This window comes from Lygodium microphyllum, chromosome 27 (genome assembly GCF_053477565.2).
Source record: "Lygodium microphyllum isolate KBCC chromosome 27, Lygodium_microphyllum_v1.1.10, whole genome shotgun sequence".
Lineage (NCBI taxonomy): Eukaryota > Viridiplantae > Streptophyta > Polypodiopsida > Schizaeales > Lygodiaceae > Lygodium > Lygodium microphyllum.
In genome coordinates this window covers 44,730,445-44,747,793 of record NC_141161.1, presented here as the reverse complement: position 1 = coordinate 44,747,793, position 17,349 = coordinate 44,730,445, and the positions used below count along the sequence as shown (strand labels likewise).

General features: G+C 37.1%; 1 pseudogene; it reads left to right on the top strand.

The window, feature by feature from the left end:
• The first annotated feature begins 10,196 nt into the window (after positions 1-10,196).
• Positions 10,197-14,895, top strand: LOC148012269 (ESCRT-related protein CHMP1B-like; annotated as a pseudogene).
• The last annotated feature ends 2,454 nt before the right edge of the window (positions 14,896-17,349 follow it).

Genomic DNA, 17,349 nt, shown 5'->3' with positions numbered 1-17,349 from the left:
CTAATATGGATCACAACACTTCAAGGTATCCTTCATAAATTTTCATGTTACGATCCTGGCTCATTCGTATGGCAAATATATCTCTATTGTCCTCCGCACAATGGAGACATATTTCCATTCTTTTATGTGTTGCCTATTCTTGCACATATGGATCACAAAAGCATGAGAGCATTTAAAAGTGCATAGCACATGGGTTGTTCATTGAGTATCCATCAACGTAATGGAGTGAGTGGGAGTGTAATGCGCTGATAGTCCCATGGTAGATTGCACTACACATCACCCTTTGAAACCAACTAGAAAGCTCTCTGAATATTCTACCTATATACTTCTGTTGTGGGCTGAGATATTGCATTAAGAAAATTAATAACATCAATCGCACACTTCACAATTCAACCATACAGTTTTATCTCCTTGTGAGTGAGGGTTATCTTTATGACAACATCTACAGCATCATGCTCTCCTTTTCCATGTCTTGAGGTGAAGAAGTTATGCATCATGTGCAATCCTATCAGCTAATAGTACCTTTCCAAAATAGAAAGGTATCCATGCCTCAAATTGAGAAGAAACACCATTTGACCATACCCAATGATATTACAGGTAATGTCCCTATTGTTTTAGCCATTGTTATGAAGCATGAAATAATGTTGAACAAACAACTTGTCATGGATCTTGTCATCAGATATGTAAAAATATAGTGTCTTCTCAAAAGTACCTACTGAGTTTCTCACATAAGAGATATCTACCAATATGATTACTTGGGTTGACTACTAATGCATGTATTGAATCTTATTTTACATTTTCAATGAGTAATTGTCTGCAAAATCAACAATAGACATGACAACATTTCTAAGAAACTTAAGCAAGCAATCTTTGAACTAGTGGGCCTACCATCATAATATGAATTTATGCTTGATAAACCTTTGGAGATAATTTGGAAAGAGACAATTGCATTCTTTCCACAACTAGATACTTCTCTTCTTCTCACTTCTGTTATTACCAAACTATCCATTTCCCACATCCTTAAAGACTTGCACAATCACCTCCCTACTATCTAGTACAATCTCATCTAAGCAAAATGATAACTTGCTTACACCACATTTGGGGAAATTTCCAAGCAAGCATTCCTTTGCATGATATTCACTGTCAATAAGATTTGGGAACAATATGGATTCCCACAAAATACTTATATGCTAATATAATGCCAAGTTTGCAAAACAGTGACCTGAGCCACACTGCTTGCACAACAAATGGAGCATGTACAAATATGACCTTTTCCATGATGCCCAAACTTGTTTTAGTGCATCTGAATGAAAGCCTCTTTAAAATATATCATTTGGACATGATATACATACATCAGCACATATACTACTCTTTTAACCTCTAAACAAAGAATGATTTTAGTGTCTCAAAGGAGCTATTCAAATTGTGCATAGTCTGGAGCAAATCAGAGTGCAAAATTGTAGCATCTCAACCCCAGGATGTGAGAGCCTAATGCATGGAGTTGCGATCTTCCAAATTTGTGGGAAAATTTTGGGGAGCAAAAAGTTTTGTGCCCCCATCTCGACAGGTTTTCTTGAGTTTGAGGATTCTTTTAATTAACAATAGTCAGCCTTTAAAAAACTAGTTCATCCATGCCTATTTACACAGACTTGCAAGTGGTTTTGGATTGGATGGAGGGGAAAACAAACTCAGACTCATGATCCAACTAGACGGGTGGCTTTCTGGCATCAAAGTCTATTACATTGGCCTCTATCACTTGCTTTTTGGCTTTCAGATTAGGTAGCTACTTCATAACGCCAAACCTTGTGGCCATTAAATGGGGATCAAACAGACACAATTATTCTTAGTCCCCACAAGAGGGTAAGGCCATTCAGGAGATTGTTTTTTATGATCTACAGAAGGAACAAACCCTTTTAGACATTCGTGCTATTCAATTCTTTTTATAATGGGGGGCTAAAACAATAGAAACTGTTTGTCATATATCAAAACGAGTGAAGCTATTTGATTAGGAGAATACTTAAATAAAATCAAATTTTTTTATTTTTGAGAGGTATCATGCATTTTGTTTACACTTTGTTGCAAATATTCCTTTATTATCCTTTTTCCTTCTTACATGCTACATTTATGTAATATTTTCTACTATTTCAAAACAAAATGTATTGAAATTGAGAATGGCATTTCTATTACACATTAAATCTATTTTGACAAAAAAATAATACAAAATTCTTTCTCCTAGTCAATAGGTGGGGGAAGGGAAGAAACATTGCTAATACAATTAGCAAATAAACGTCATATGTAGATGGTTGTTGAGATAGGTGCTCCTATTTACTAACAAACACTTAGTCAAGACTTGTTTGTTGATTGAGCTTTGAATCCTCATATAGGGGAAATTTCCAATAGGCTATGTTTTGTCCGAATAGAAAAATATATTCCCATTTGGATCTACATGCTTAAAGAACAAAAAAGAAAGAAACATTGAATATTTATGTATCACATTTTTCAATATCTTATCCCTTAATCTCTCTCTTATACTTTATTAAGGTAAAAGTTTTGTAATATTTAAATAGAAATAATAACAAATTATTTATTTGTAAATTTTTTTGTAAACTCATTGCTATTTAATCTTCAAACTTATTCGAGAAGATCTAACTGATGAAACATATTTACTTAAAAAGAAATAATGGTAGGGTGAGATACGAATCAAGAATAAAAATTTGTGCTATCGAAGACCCTCCTACTAATCATTCAATCAACTTCACTTTTATTTTTAAAATGATGTTTCCTTACCTACTCGATGAATTGATGCCAAGAGGCATATTACACGGTGGATTCCATGCCATGGTGGATTCTGTGAGGTTTTACGGTGGATTCTGTAAACTTTTATTACCGGGGCTCATACACAAAGTGGATTCTTTGTGCGAGAAGTCGATGGGGATGCCTATCCTTTTCGGGCGTTTTGTTAATTTTATGTGTACATGGGTGATTCTATAGCGGGTGATTCCGCAAAATACATATTTAATTAATAAACGTTTATGAGTTTAGAGTGTACACTCATGATAGGATTGATTTCTAACCAATTTATATATGTAGCTGAAGACTACTAGGTATTCACTTTTGTCGGTTTAATTGTATTATTTTACTAATGATTGTGAATGCTTCAGTTGATGTGTAGAGATAGCAACGGTGGCAGTGGAAAGCATTGGAGGATAGCGTGTATTCAAATTATCGTCAATATTTTGATGGGCGCATACCTTAGGCATGGCATCTATAGTTTGTCGCGCTTATTTATCAAGGCACTTGATATTTATTTATTATTTTTGTATGCGCATGGGCGCACGATTTAGATATTTGTATTTGGACATTATATTTGGGTACGCCTGACTTCTTGGGTGCCCATTAGCTTTATTTCTATTTGGCACAAAAGTAAACTCAAAAGCTAAAGCGTGCTATTTTGTAATTTGGGCTATTATTTGAGATTGAAGATGATTAATATATAAAATACATGCTTTGTGGAGCGCTCACACAAGGCATGGGGGAAGATTGCACCCAATTGGTCTCTTGTTCATGTCGTGCAAGCTTTCTACACTGATTTGTGTGCAAAAAGTAGAGTTCTTTTATTCTTGGGGACCTTCTGACGCTCACTACATGTGCTTACGGCATCCGATCTGTGCACCAGTGGTATCAGAGTGAAGTTGAGAACGAGAGCTTCCAATCGCTTACCATCTTGCGCGAAGGCGGAGCTCCTGGAACGATCGAGCTCTACAGTCAATTTTATCGAAAACGATCGATACCGGTGCGTTCCTGGCGGTCAAGAACCCCCTTCTGCACTCTCTCATCGCGAAGGACCGACCTGAGGAGGCGGAGGACCACGTAGACATCTCCTTCTACAAGTCATTTTTTCAACCAGACTGATAGATAAGACTCCATAGCTTAAAAGCTTAAAAGCTTTATTTCAAAAGTTTAAAAGCTTGATAGTAAGCTTTAAGAAAGCTTAAGCCCCAGAATTTGACGATTTGTCGCCGCGGCATCTCGACGTCGAATCGGTGGTGAAAAATGCCCCCTCCTAAAATCGAATTCATTGACAGTCAGATTTCTTAAGCTTAATCACATAAGCTTTAAAACTCCTAAGTCTATCAAGTCCTCCAAGATTACTTCTCCAAGTTCTGCAAGTCACAGAAGTCACTACAGACTTACTCAATAACTCCCATAAAGGTTGTTCACACGCAGATATTGCTCTCTGGAAGACATTGTTCCTATTTGCAGACTTGTTGAACCAGTCTCAGCAAATGCAGAAGGTCATACGCAGGTCATAGGAAGATTATACGCAACTTCTACGAAGACAACGAATACCGCAATTGCAAAAGAGGAAGACTATAAAAGCAAAAAAAAATATATAAGCCTTGTATACCCGCCTTTGAGCTACGCTCATCCCGCAAGAGCATTGATTGTCCCGCTACCTGGGAGAATTTCCAAAAGAAGTTTTTGCAGAATTTCCTTCCTCCTCAGTTCCACGAAAAAGCCATAAAGCAATGGGATCTTCTACAGCAAATAGATCGCGAATCTATTTTCCAATACACTGAACGTTTTTGGAATGCCCTACTGCAACTACGCATGCTCGAGGATGTACCTGAAGCGACTCATAAACGCAAGTTTATGTCTGGCTTACTTGGACATTACTATGCTGAAGTCAATATGTTCAAGCCAACAACCCTTGAAGATGCAATTTCCTTGGCTCATGATACTGAAGACAAGATTCGCGGAAGAGACAAGCGTCCACAACAATTTCAAACTAATGGTAACTATGGTTCCAAACAATTCAATTCGAATTTTAGAAGATTCAATCAAAGTCGTTTTCTTCCATCTTCATTCCGTAAGTCTTGGACACAACCACCTGCTTTACCATCAAATACCAATCCAAACCCTAAGCCATCCTCACAGCCAAATCCCAACATTCCTAAACTTCCTGCTATTACCAACAATGTATCTAAAGCCAAACCTATAGTTTGTTACAAATGCTATCAACCTGGACATCTAGCAGCCAATTGTCAATAAAAAAAGCCACTTGTCCATATCAATTATCTTGGAGCAATGGAAGAAGAAGAACGTGAGGAAATGCCTGACTTTACGGAAGACGATGACGACATTGGTACTACTTTGGATACTTTGCCAGGTATGCCAACTCCACATTCTTTGTTAACAATGAAATGTTTTGTGCATGGTAAAGAAAAGATTATTTTACATGATAATGGTAGCACACATGATTTTATTTCTGCAAAGTTAGTGAAAGAATTGAAATTACAAACTGTTTCTACACATTATCGCATTAAAGCAGCATTCCTAGGCACAAGATATAATGGAACACAAGAAGTGCATAACTTAGAAATTAAAATTGGTGAATATACTGAACGTAGAAATTTCCTAGTTGTACCTTTGTAGTCTAGTGACATTATCTTAGGAATGCCTTGGCGTCATCAGTATAATCCAGACATAGATTATTCTACGCATTCAATTAAAATTTATTTTCAAGGAAAACAAATTACATTGCATGGTATGCACGCTTCTAATAAATTTCCACTGCTTACTCATACTTAGGCTAAACGTGCATTACGTAAAAATAGCAAATCTTATTTAATATGGGTGAATGAACTTCAAGCTAAAGAAAAACAAATGCATCCTAGGCATACACAATTTCTTGCTCAATTTAAAGATTGTTTTGCTAATGATTTACCACCTGGACTACCACCCTCACGTATTGAAGATCACAAAATAGATTTAATTCCTGGTACACAACCACCATGTAAAGCACCATATAGGCATAACCGAATTGAACATAAAGAAATTCAAAATCAAATAGAGGAATTGCTTAACAAAGGATTAATTCGACCTAGTAGTTCTCCATTTGGCTCACCTGTTTTATTAGTGAAAAAGAAGAATAATACTTATTGCATGTGCATTGATTATCGTGCCCTAAATAAAAATACTGTTAAGAATAGATATCCGATTCCTAGGGTAGATGATCTTATGGATAAACTACAAGGATCTGCCATATTCAATAAGATAGATCTTAAATCTGGTTATCATCAAGTAAGATTGGATAAATCTGATATATTTAAAACTCCATTTAGAATACAATTTGGACACTATGAATTTCTAGTGATGCCTTTCGGTCTAACTAATGCACCAGGTACGTTTAGTCGAATGATGAATTGCATATTCTTGAAATATCAGCATTGTGTTATAGTATTCTTTGATGATACATTGGTATTCAGTAAAAATGAGAATGAGCATTATGAACATCTGTCTTTAGTTTTCAAGTTGTTAAAAGATAATCAATTGTATGCTAATCCAGAAAAGAGTGACTTCTTTCAAACAGAAATTGAATATCTAGGACATATTGTTTCATCAGAAGGTATTAAGGTTGACCCTAAAAAGATAGAAGCAATTTTAAATTGGCCCATACCCAAAAATGTGCATGAGTCACGTTCTTTTCTAGGTCTTGCTAGTTTTTACATAAAGTTTGTGAGAAATTTCTCATTACTTGCATTACTTTTGACTAAACTTTTAAAGAAAGATATTGTTTATAACTGGTCTGATAATCAACAAAAATCTTTTGATTTATTGAAATATGCATTAACCCATGCTCCTGTGTTACAACTATCTGATTTCAATAGACCATTCTTTTTAGTAGTTACTGATGCTAGTGGATCTGGAATAGGAGCCATCCTTATGCAAGATAACCATTCCATAGCCTATTCTAGCTGTAAACTTAAACCATTTGAACTTAAATATTCTACTTATGATAAGGAATCGCTAGCTGTAGTACAAGCCTTACGTCAATGGAAACATTATTTAATGGGTTTTGAATTTATGATTAAAACTAACCAACAAAGCATTAGACATCTCCTTAGTCAACCCCAAATATCTGACCGACATATTAAATGGGTAGCATTCATTCAAAGTTTTCATCCCCTTATACAATATCAACCAGGAAAAGAGAATGTTGTAGCCGACGCTTTGAGTAGAAGATCGAAAATTCATAATATTTCTGTGATATCATTTGATTCCCTTATCCCTATGAAAGATACTTATCATCAGGATATTACTTTTCATGCTGATTGGAATAAATTAGTTGCAAATAATTGGATTCCTATTTATTCACTGTCTTACAATAATGGATTCATGTTTTATGAAAAGAGATTATGTGTGACAGTTCCATTTAGATCTTTTGTTTTGAATGAGATTCATTGTCCTCCATATCAAGGTCATAGAGGTATTATATCTACTTTGCGTACATTGACTGAAGATTTTTATTGGCCACATATGGACACTGATGTATCTAACTTTGTTTCTGAATGTTTAGTTTGTCAACAAGTTAAAAGACACCATGGTAAACAGTATGGTTTACTGATGCCATTATCTATTCCATCACGACCATGGGAACAGATTTCAATGCTGGTTTACCTAACACTAAAGCTAACCATGATATGATTTGGATTGTTGTCGACAGGTTTAGCAAACAAGCATATTTTATTCCATGCAAGAAAACTTTAACTGCATCTCAAGCTGCTCAATTGTTTTTGAAAACTGTGTTTACTAATCATGGTTTACCAAAAGTTATTATTTCTGATCGTGATTCTAGATTTTGCAATAATTTTTGGATTACTTTGTTTGCTAACTTAGGAACAAAGATTGATTTTTCATCTGCATTTCATCCTGAAACAAACGGTCAAACAGAAGCTACTAACAATACTATTTTAGATCTTTTACATGCTTACACTATTTCGAAACCACACACATCGGATACATATCTATCTTTACTTCAGTTTGCATATAACAATACACCACATACAGCTACAAAGAAAGCACCATTTGAAGTTATTTATGGATATAGATTGCCTACACCTATTGCATCATTATCAAATAAAATTCAGACTGCTGATGATATTGCTAACATGCATACTACTATTTTTGATGAAGTTAAAGATATAATTGCCAAAGCCCAGCAATCATATACAAAACAAGCAAATAAGAAAAGACAGGCCATGAATTTTAAAGTTGATGATTATGTTTGGTTTACGAATAGAAAAACATAGATTACAAAGTGTAGATAAACACCCAGTTGTGAAATTAGCACCTAGATTCTATGGACCATTCAAGATCATACACAAAATCAATGACAAGGCATTTAAACTAGAACTACCACAACATTGGAAAATCCATAACACCTTCCATATTAGTTTATTACGACCCTTTAGAGGCCAATTACCTATACACCCTGTCTATGAAAACCCACCTTTGCTAGATGAAGAGACTGAAATCCTTGAGCCTGAAACTATTATAGATACTGACTTCATGACCACTAGAACTGGCTGTAGATATTCTAGATATTTGGTCAAGTTTAAAAACCATCCTGTTGAAGAGGCCCAATGAATGCACGCTAGAGACTTAAATGCTTTCCCCACTCTGTTAGCTCCACATTGAGCTAATAGCAATTGAGGACAATTGCTATCCCACCCCGGGGGTATGATGCCAGGAGGCATATTATACGGTGGATTCTGTGAGGTTTTACGGTGGATTCCGTAAGCTTTTATTACCGGGGCTCATACACAAAGTGGATTCTTTGTGCGAGAAGTCGATGGGGACACCTATCCTTTTCGTGCGTTTTGTTAATTTTATGTGTACATGGGTGATTCTATAGCGGGTGATTCCGCAAAATACATATTTAATTAATAAACGTTTATGAGTTTAGAGTGCACACTCGTGATAGGATTGATTTCTAACCAATTTATATATGTACCTGAAGACTGCTAGGTATTCACTTTTGTCGGTTTAATTGTATTATTTTACTAACGATTGTGAATGCTTCAGTTGATGTGTAGAGATAGCAACGGTGGCAGTGGAAAGCATTGGAGGATAGCGTGTATTCAAATTATCATCAATATTTTGATGGGCGCATACCTTAGGCATGGCACCTATAGTTTGTCGCGCTTATTTATCAAGACGCTTGATATTTATTTATTATTTTTGTATGCGCATGGACGCACGATTTAGATATTTGTATTTGGACATTGTATTTGGGTACGCTTGACTTCTTGGGTGCCCATTAGCTTTATTTCTATTTGTCACAAAAGCAAACTCAAAAGCTAAAGCGTGCTATTTTGTAATTTGGGCTATTATTTGAGCTTGAAGATGATTAATATATAAAATACATGCTTTGTGGAGCGCTCACACAAGGCATGGGGGGAGATTGCATCCAATTGGTCTCTTGTTCATGTTGTGCAAGCTTTCTACATTGATTTGTGTGCAAAAAGTAGAGTTCTTTTGTTCTTGGGGACCTTTTGACGCTCACTACACGCGTTACGGCATTCGATCTGTGCACCATGAATTGCCTAAGGGGGTATTAATGATTAGAAGAAAAAAGTGATACGGAGGAATGAACTGGTGAATTCTTTGCAACCAAGTATGCATCCAAGTATTTGTAAATATATATTCAGATACATAAGATTATATGTGTATCTTTGCATATTCCTATCCATATCTTGAAGTACTTATTGGGGAGCATACTTAACTCCTGACTATATTGTAACCTCTCCCTTCTTGACTGCCTCTTTTCTCCTAACTGTATTGAATCTACATTTAATGCTTAGAAAAGTTGATTTCTCTCTATGTATATTCCATGATGAGGATCAACAATCAAAAACAAAAAAACAAAAATCTTGTGTTACCCAAGCACAAGGTTTGACGCATAAGAGGTGATTGCCATGAGTACATCACACATATTTTCATTTAGTACTAATGAATCAGAGAGTAGAAGGATCAGGAATTGGAATCCAATATATTTTTTGTTTTTGTACATCCTTCAAGATGATATCCATCCAATCACTTGGACTCATTTCTTGGGTGAATTACACATGAGTCCAATTGGAAAGACCAATTTCCATACTAGATATAGCATCATTTTTATAAAGCATTTAATTTGTAAAATGCGTCAACAAAATTATTCAAAACTTTTGTTTTTGAATATGATCAAGGTCCATTTGACAATTTGGGGAGTAGTTCTTATTTCAATGCACTTCTTAAGAAAATATTTATAGCCATCAAAATTCTTCTTTCATCCCTAGACAAATCTCTTATGCTTAGGAAAAACAAATGAATGGAAATCTTTCTGATCTATTGTCAGAGAGAGAACTAGGGAGAGAGAAAGAGGAGAGAGAAGACTGCAGAAGAGAGAGAAAGACTGCAGGAAGAGAGAGAAGAAGAGTGACGAGGAGAGAGAAAGACTAGATTTAGAGAGAGAAAGATAGGAAAGAAGGGGAAGCCATAGAAGCTGTGAGCCAGAAGGGAGAGAAAGATTGTAATTGTATTACCAAAATGGTCTTTAACAAGATCTTCTCCATCCTTTGCATCATAATATTCAAATACCAAGAATATTTTAGCAGTCTTTGCCTTGCATGTGGCTTGGTGATTACAAGATAGTGGCTTAGCACATCGATAGCATAAGCCCGCAGCATGCAGTTCCTGTATCGTATCACTAGTAAGGTATCTAACGCGTTTAGCCTTAGATAGCAATTTACACACCTGGTCATCACCATTGGTCAGCTCTATAATAGTTTTGACATGCTGCTCATAGTCATCTTGATGCTCATGTACAACAGATGGCTGTCCATGCTCATGACCATAATGCTCATGATGTTCATACTGCATATGGTGATAACAGCCCTGCTGCACATCAGAGGGACAATTTGTTTGAGCATTTGCATTTGCTTCCACTGATGTTTGATGCTCACATACATAAGCATACTACCTTTGATCATTGATCCCACAACATTGGTCATGCTGTCCATAATCTCTATGAGAATACATGTCACAAAAATGTTCATGCTGCTATCCAAATACATCTATTTGCTGATGCCTACTACCAAAACTTTGGTCATATTGTTGCCCATAAACATGCTGTCCAAGATTGCATGAAGACTGTCCAACATGATTACAATGATGTCCTTGCATCCTAGGCTGTCCATAAGTATGATGATTTGCAAGTCCATGAGCATAAGTATTGGCATAATGTCAGTCATAATCACTTTCTTACTGTTGATCAAAGCAAGAAGGATACTGATAAGCATAACCATTTCTGTCACATCCATAAGAACTGGGCTCGTCAACCAAGAGAGCTTCACAAGTATAATCATAACTATTTTGCTGAAGAGGTGGATGCTCATAAGCATAAGCATGTTGACCATAATAGCCATTATGCTGCCAAGGCTCAATGGAATGATACTCATCAGCATATACATGTTGGCCATAAGCAGAAGCATTTGATTCAGGTCTTGCTATTTTTTCCATAACCGCCTTCATAAGAGCAATACACTGATCAGTCAAAACTCCAAGTTTGTCAATTTGAGCCTGTGTTTGAAGCCAACCTTGTTCACTAGAGCTGGAGCTATTAATCTCAGCTGCCATTGCAGTCAAGTTGAAGAGATATGTTGTTCCTGTCCTTGCCTTAAAATTCTGGTTTCATTCATCTGACGTGCATACTCCCAAAATACACAGTCCTTAAATCAGGACGCAACTGTACCCTGCCCTGAGATTCAACACATGCAGACCAAAAGAAAAGTCACCGAGTCCATACAATCCTTGCAATCTTGTTGGCTTGCCTTCTTCAGCCCTACCTTGAAAAATATAAGTCCAAATAAGGTGTATGATAGCTTGACTCAAAAGTTAAGATGTCTAGTATCAAATAGAAATCCTGGTTTGAATTTAGGAGTAGCAATACCCCTCTCTGTTTAAGAATTTCCAGAACTGTCGACAGTGAACTGCTAGTGAACTGCCGGTACTAAATAGGCTCTAGCTTGAGAAATATGTGTCCAAATGAGACATTTGATGGCTCCACTCGAAGCTTATGATGTCTAGTATCAATTCCAATTGTTTCTTTGTTGTTAGAATGATGCTACTAATTTCTGTAGCAACTTTTCCAAATCTGTCCCTGTTTGGACTGCACCTTGTTTAGCACTGTAATGACCCTATTTTGCCTCGTAATCATTGCCTTTCATCCAATTACTTGAGCTTGCTTGATGAACTCCTCAAAGCCAATCTTGTAGTAAAACGCTTGAACCAAAATAGTAGTATATCCCAGCATCATACTCTACTCAATAATGCTCCAATGGTTCTCCATGAACCATAGCTTGTTGAAGAAGAACCAAATGCTTAACCCCTATGCTGAAACATTGCTGAATCTTCTTAAGCAGAAGTAAGATGAAGTTAGATGAAGGCACTAATGTTGACACACTCCTAGAGATTCCAAAATCACCAAAGAAACTTTGAACTTCAGAGAACCAAGCTGATCCTTAATGATCTAGAGAACAATCCTTTTCTGTTGCGTTGGTCCATCTTTGTCAAGTACTGCCTCCTCTTGCACAACCAATCTACCCCAGTATACCTTTTATTCGTTAGTGTATCTTGATGCTTGGGTAGCCAGATACAAGAACTTGCCAATGATTGCTTCAGGGAGGATGCAAGTGTTCCGGACACAGACTTCAAAATTATCAGAACCACGTAGCAATTTTAAGAAGTTGTTATCTGCAGATGATCAGACCATTGGATCTTCTCCCTTGCATCTTTGGGAGCTCAGTTTGCAGATACTAACGAAGTTGGTCATCCATTGGGACTGGTAGAGTCTTCAAGATTATCATCATAGCCTTCTTCACATGCAGCAACCTTGGTGAACCAGTTTAGTAGTGCTACTGTGTATATAGGACAGCACTATGTTGAGATTCCACATGATGTCATAATGTGGAGGAACAAGATGATGGCTTTGGTGTTGAGGTTGATGAAATACCTCTAGACAATGTGACTTATTCAACATATACAGATTCCAAAGCCACAGTCTGCTAAGAAGGCTGTTCCAACCACGATCTTTGCAAGTCGTTGGGGAGGAATGAAACCTGGAACACCAGGCATGGAGCACTATGAATCGGTACTAAGATATCCTGTCCAGTCTCCAGGAGTTACTGCCAATGAGTCGGATTATGCATTTGACATAATTGCAGAACATGAGCTGGGCCTCGTTCATCCAAACAAGATGTTTCAGTTCTATGATGAGCTCCACAGCTACCTTGCTGCAGCGGGAGTTGATGGAGTCAAAGTAGACGTGCAGAACATATTGGAGACCCTTGGATCAGGGTTCGGAGGTCGTGTGTCCTTGACAAGAAAGTACCATCAGGCCTTAAAAGCATCTATTGTTCATAATTTCCCTGACAGTGGGTGCATCTCTTGCATGCGTCACAATACAGATGGTATCTACAGCTCTAAGCAGACTGCCGTAGTCAGGGCGTCAGATGACTTTTATCCTAGAGATCCAGCATCTCATACTATACACATAGCTTCTGTTGCTTACAACAGCTTGTTCCTTGGAGAATTCATGCAGCCTGATTGGGATATGTTTCATAGCCTGCATCCAGCTGTGCAGAGTATCATGTTGCTGCTCGAGTTGTCGGTGGATGTGCAATATATGTCAGTGATAAGCCAGGGAATCATGACTTTGATCTCTTGAAAAAGTTGGTGCTTCTAGATGGGTTGATTTTAAGGGCTGAATTGACTGGCCGGCCTTTTCGTGATTGTTTGTTCAATGATCCATCTCGTGATGGGAAAAGTCTATTGAAAATCAGGAACAACAAGCCCTACGCTGCGGCTTCTTCAGTCGATGTATAAACACCACACGCAAGTACGTCGCCTTGCCAAGGCAGATATAGAGGAGCCAAAATTTAACAGCTCAGACCCCGTGTTGTACATCACAGATAAAGCTAGCAAGACAAAGTATAAGTTCCTCTCAGATGTTGAAGGTGATAAAGCTCAACTTGAGAGGTTGTACAAAGCTTGCAAAGGAATTCCATGGCAAAGTGGAAGACCAACACCCTCTCCAGAGCAGCCTGTGGAGCATCCTGCATCGGTTCTGTCTCCTGTTACACCAGAATGGTTGTCACAAATTTCTCCTGCTATTATATCTGAAGGACAATCTTTTTTACAGTCTTTAGCTCAGATTCGTGGTAGCATGCATTGCAACTAAGAAAAACCAGAAAGTAGCAGGGTCCATGATGAAATTATGTAATACACAAACACCGAGCCGATGTCCATGGGAAACACAGAGAAGTTGCTCGACCAGATCATGGAGCTCAAATTCACATCCAAAACCCTGCAGAGACAGGCCCGCAAGGCGAAAAAGACGAGAAAAGCGAGAAGCTCAAGGTGAAGAAGGCCATTGAGAAGGGCAACGTGGACGGTGCTCGCATCTATGCAGAGAATGCCATCCTCAAGCGCACAGAGCAGCTCAACTACCTGTGCCTTGCATCGTGCCTTGATGCCGTGGTCTCGCGCCTTGATACACAGGCCAAGATGAACACCATCACCAAATCCATGGCATCCATTGTCAAATCACTCGATACGGCCCTGGCGAGCAACAATCTACAGAAAATGTCAGAAACCATGGACAATTTCGAGAAGCCGTTTGTCAATATGGAGGTGCAGGCCGAGTTTGTTGAGACCGCCATGGCTGGAAGCACATCCCTATCCACCCCTGAGGATGAGGTCAATTCATTGATGCAGCAGGTTGCTGATGACTACAGTCTCAAGATTTTTGTTGGCCTTCCACAGCCATCCACTAGTGCACATGTTCTTGTGAAGGAGGCTCCAGAGGAAGACAATTTGAGCAGGCGGTTAGCAGAGCTTAGCCGTCTTCACAAGGAAGATATTTCGACAGAGAATGATGGCCCTCAACTCTTTAAACAGAGAATGATGGCCCTCAACTCTTGCCCAAGCATCCTACGGCCGCACCACCACAAATGGAAGCCTCCAAGGATCCGTCCATACTCAACAATGCCATCGGAAGCATGCTCAATATGAAAAATGAGCTACGATTCTTGCCCTTTTGTCTCCACGTTTGCTCAATATGAAGTTGTTGGCATAGGTCTGCCATGGAAGCTTGAAAGAGAGCTCGGGAAGAGGAAAGAAAAGGCCTCCCTTCAAAAGTAACCCTGACTTAAGCCTTCCCTAATTGCTGTTACCACTCTTTTTAACAAAATACCTTCAAAATTGGCCTGAGCTTGCAAAAGGAGCTGCCATCTTTGTCTGTCTGCCTCCATTTTTGGTCCAAGCTCCATTTAAGACTCCAAGAAAGGCTGTCATGGTCTGTGTGGTCTTCAAGAAAGCTGCCATGTCTAGTACTTCTTGACTGTTGTGGTTCTTCAATGCTGTACTTGTGCACGGTAAGGTTTCCTGAAACTGACAAGAAACTAAATGTAAAGAAGGAGAGAGAAAGGAAGGATCTGAAAACTAGGCTTTGATACCACTTGTCAGAGAGAGAACTAGGGAGAGAGAAAGAGGAGAGAGAAGACTGCAGAAGAGAGAGAAAGACTGCAGGAAGAGAGAGAAGAAGAGTGACGAGGAGAGAGAAAGACTAGATTTAGAGAGAGAAAGACAAGAAAGAAGGGGAAGCCATAGAAGCTGTGAGCCAGAAGGGAGAGAAAGATTGTAATTGTATTAATGTGTCAAAAAGATGTGTAAAATTACATATCCTCTCCTTTTATACTAATGTCAGTGTGACATGGCATAATATCAATATTATTTACACTAATTCCTTATTCTCAGCTTCTTACATCTATTCACTCAATGCTTTTATTTCTGGAAGATACATTCCCACAGTGCAATAATGTCTTAGATGTCAAAAATTCCCATCTTCTTCATTCTAAGACTTTGATTTGAACATTTCATCAACAAGTCTGAGATGTTTCGTTCTTGCATCTATTGAGATTTTTTTATTGAATATAAAAAACAAGAAATTTTCTAAGCATTCATATATTGAGAAAAAAAATTATTTTACCTATTATTAAATTCTCATATATGTGAAATGGAATCTGTATTGTTGCCTCTATAGAAACAACTTATTCTGGCATCACAACTAAAATATCTTGCACTTAGATCTGATCACAATAGAATATTTCAAAAGGATTTTGTGATAACACTAGGCATCTAGTTAGTCAATTGGATTGGACTCTTTAATAGATGGTGATATATAAGGAAGGTTCATCCCTTTTTGGAAAAAAAATTCTCACTATTATAGCAAATCAAGAAACAAGGATGGGTTGCACCAATTGAGATACATATTGTGCTTCTCTTGTGACAAAACCTTAGCTTATAAACATAAAATTACAATTTGTTTGATACGACAAAAATTTTATTCGAGGACATTTCTAAGGATTTCTCAAAAGAATCGAGGAACACATCAATTGACCCACAAGTAAAGTATTAAGAGTAATCAAAGGTTTTGGGATCTAGATATTATTCAACTTGTATCACATACTAGTGATACATGTTGATCTTTTCATGGTAATATAGATGATAATGAGAGAAAAACATAGTTAAATATCTTTATTCGAATGTAGAAATTTGGATTTTATGTAATGAACTAGAGATTACTTATTGGAGTACAAGTTGGAATAGAGACATAATTTAGCAATGGGCTAGAATATATTTTCATTTAAAAATCCTACAAATAGATTTTTTTCTTTTTAGTAGACCCTTTTTTTTTCAAGATTATGTGGGCTGGACTCGATCATTGGTCTCAATACATGGCACTATGTATGGTGCTCTATCTCCTACGAGATAAATAAGTATTTCATTAAATTTTTATTGATTAGGAATGAATTTTATAAAAAGAAACCATCCTAATTTCAAACATTATCTTGATTTACATTATGAAAAATATTGATTTTTTTCATTAGATAACTCATTAATTATTCAAAAATTTATTTTGATCGCTTGTTTAATCACAGTCATTCTTGTTGATTCAGTGGTTAGGGGAAAAAACACGCTCTTGATTTACAAAATATCATTACTATATTTGATAATTAGTATTTTTTTCTATTAGGTGCATGGGAAGACAAGCCCATCCCAAAATTTTTTGAAACTTTGTAAATCAAACATTTTAGTAAAATTTTTAGATAATTTTGATTTATTTTTTAATCATTATCTATTCTATTGTCGATTGATTATATAGGTTGCACAAAAGTAGCTTTGTCAAAATTCCTACCATTTGTGTCAACTACAGGTTTAGGAGAAACGTTTTTATGTTGCACCAATGATTTGTTGACTATCTTTGTATCTACAAAATGTTTGAGACTACCTTTGTATCTATTATCTAGATATACAAAAAGGGATGCAAGATCCAATGAAGTAACTATGAAATTCTTATTGATAGGTGGGGCAAGTTCATCCACTTTAGTTTATGGTTTTTCCCTTTCAAACGAGTTATCCAACAGAGAGGTTCAACTTGACAAGATAGTCAATAAAATTATTTTT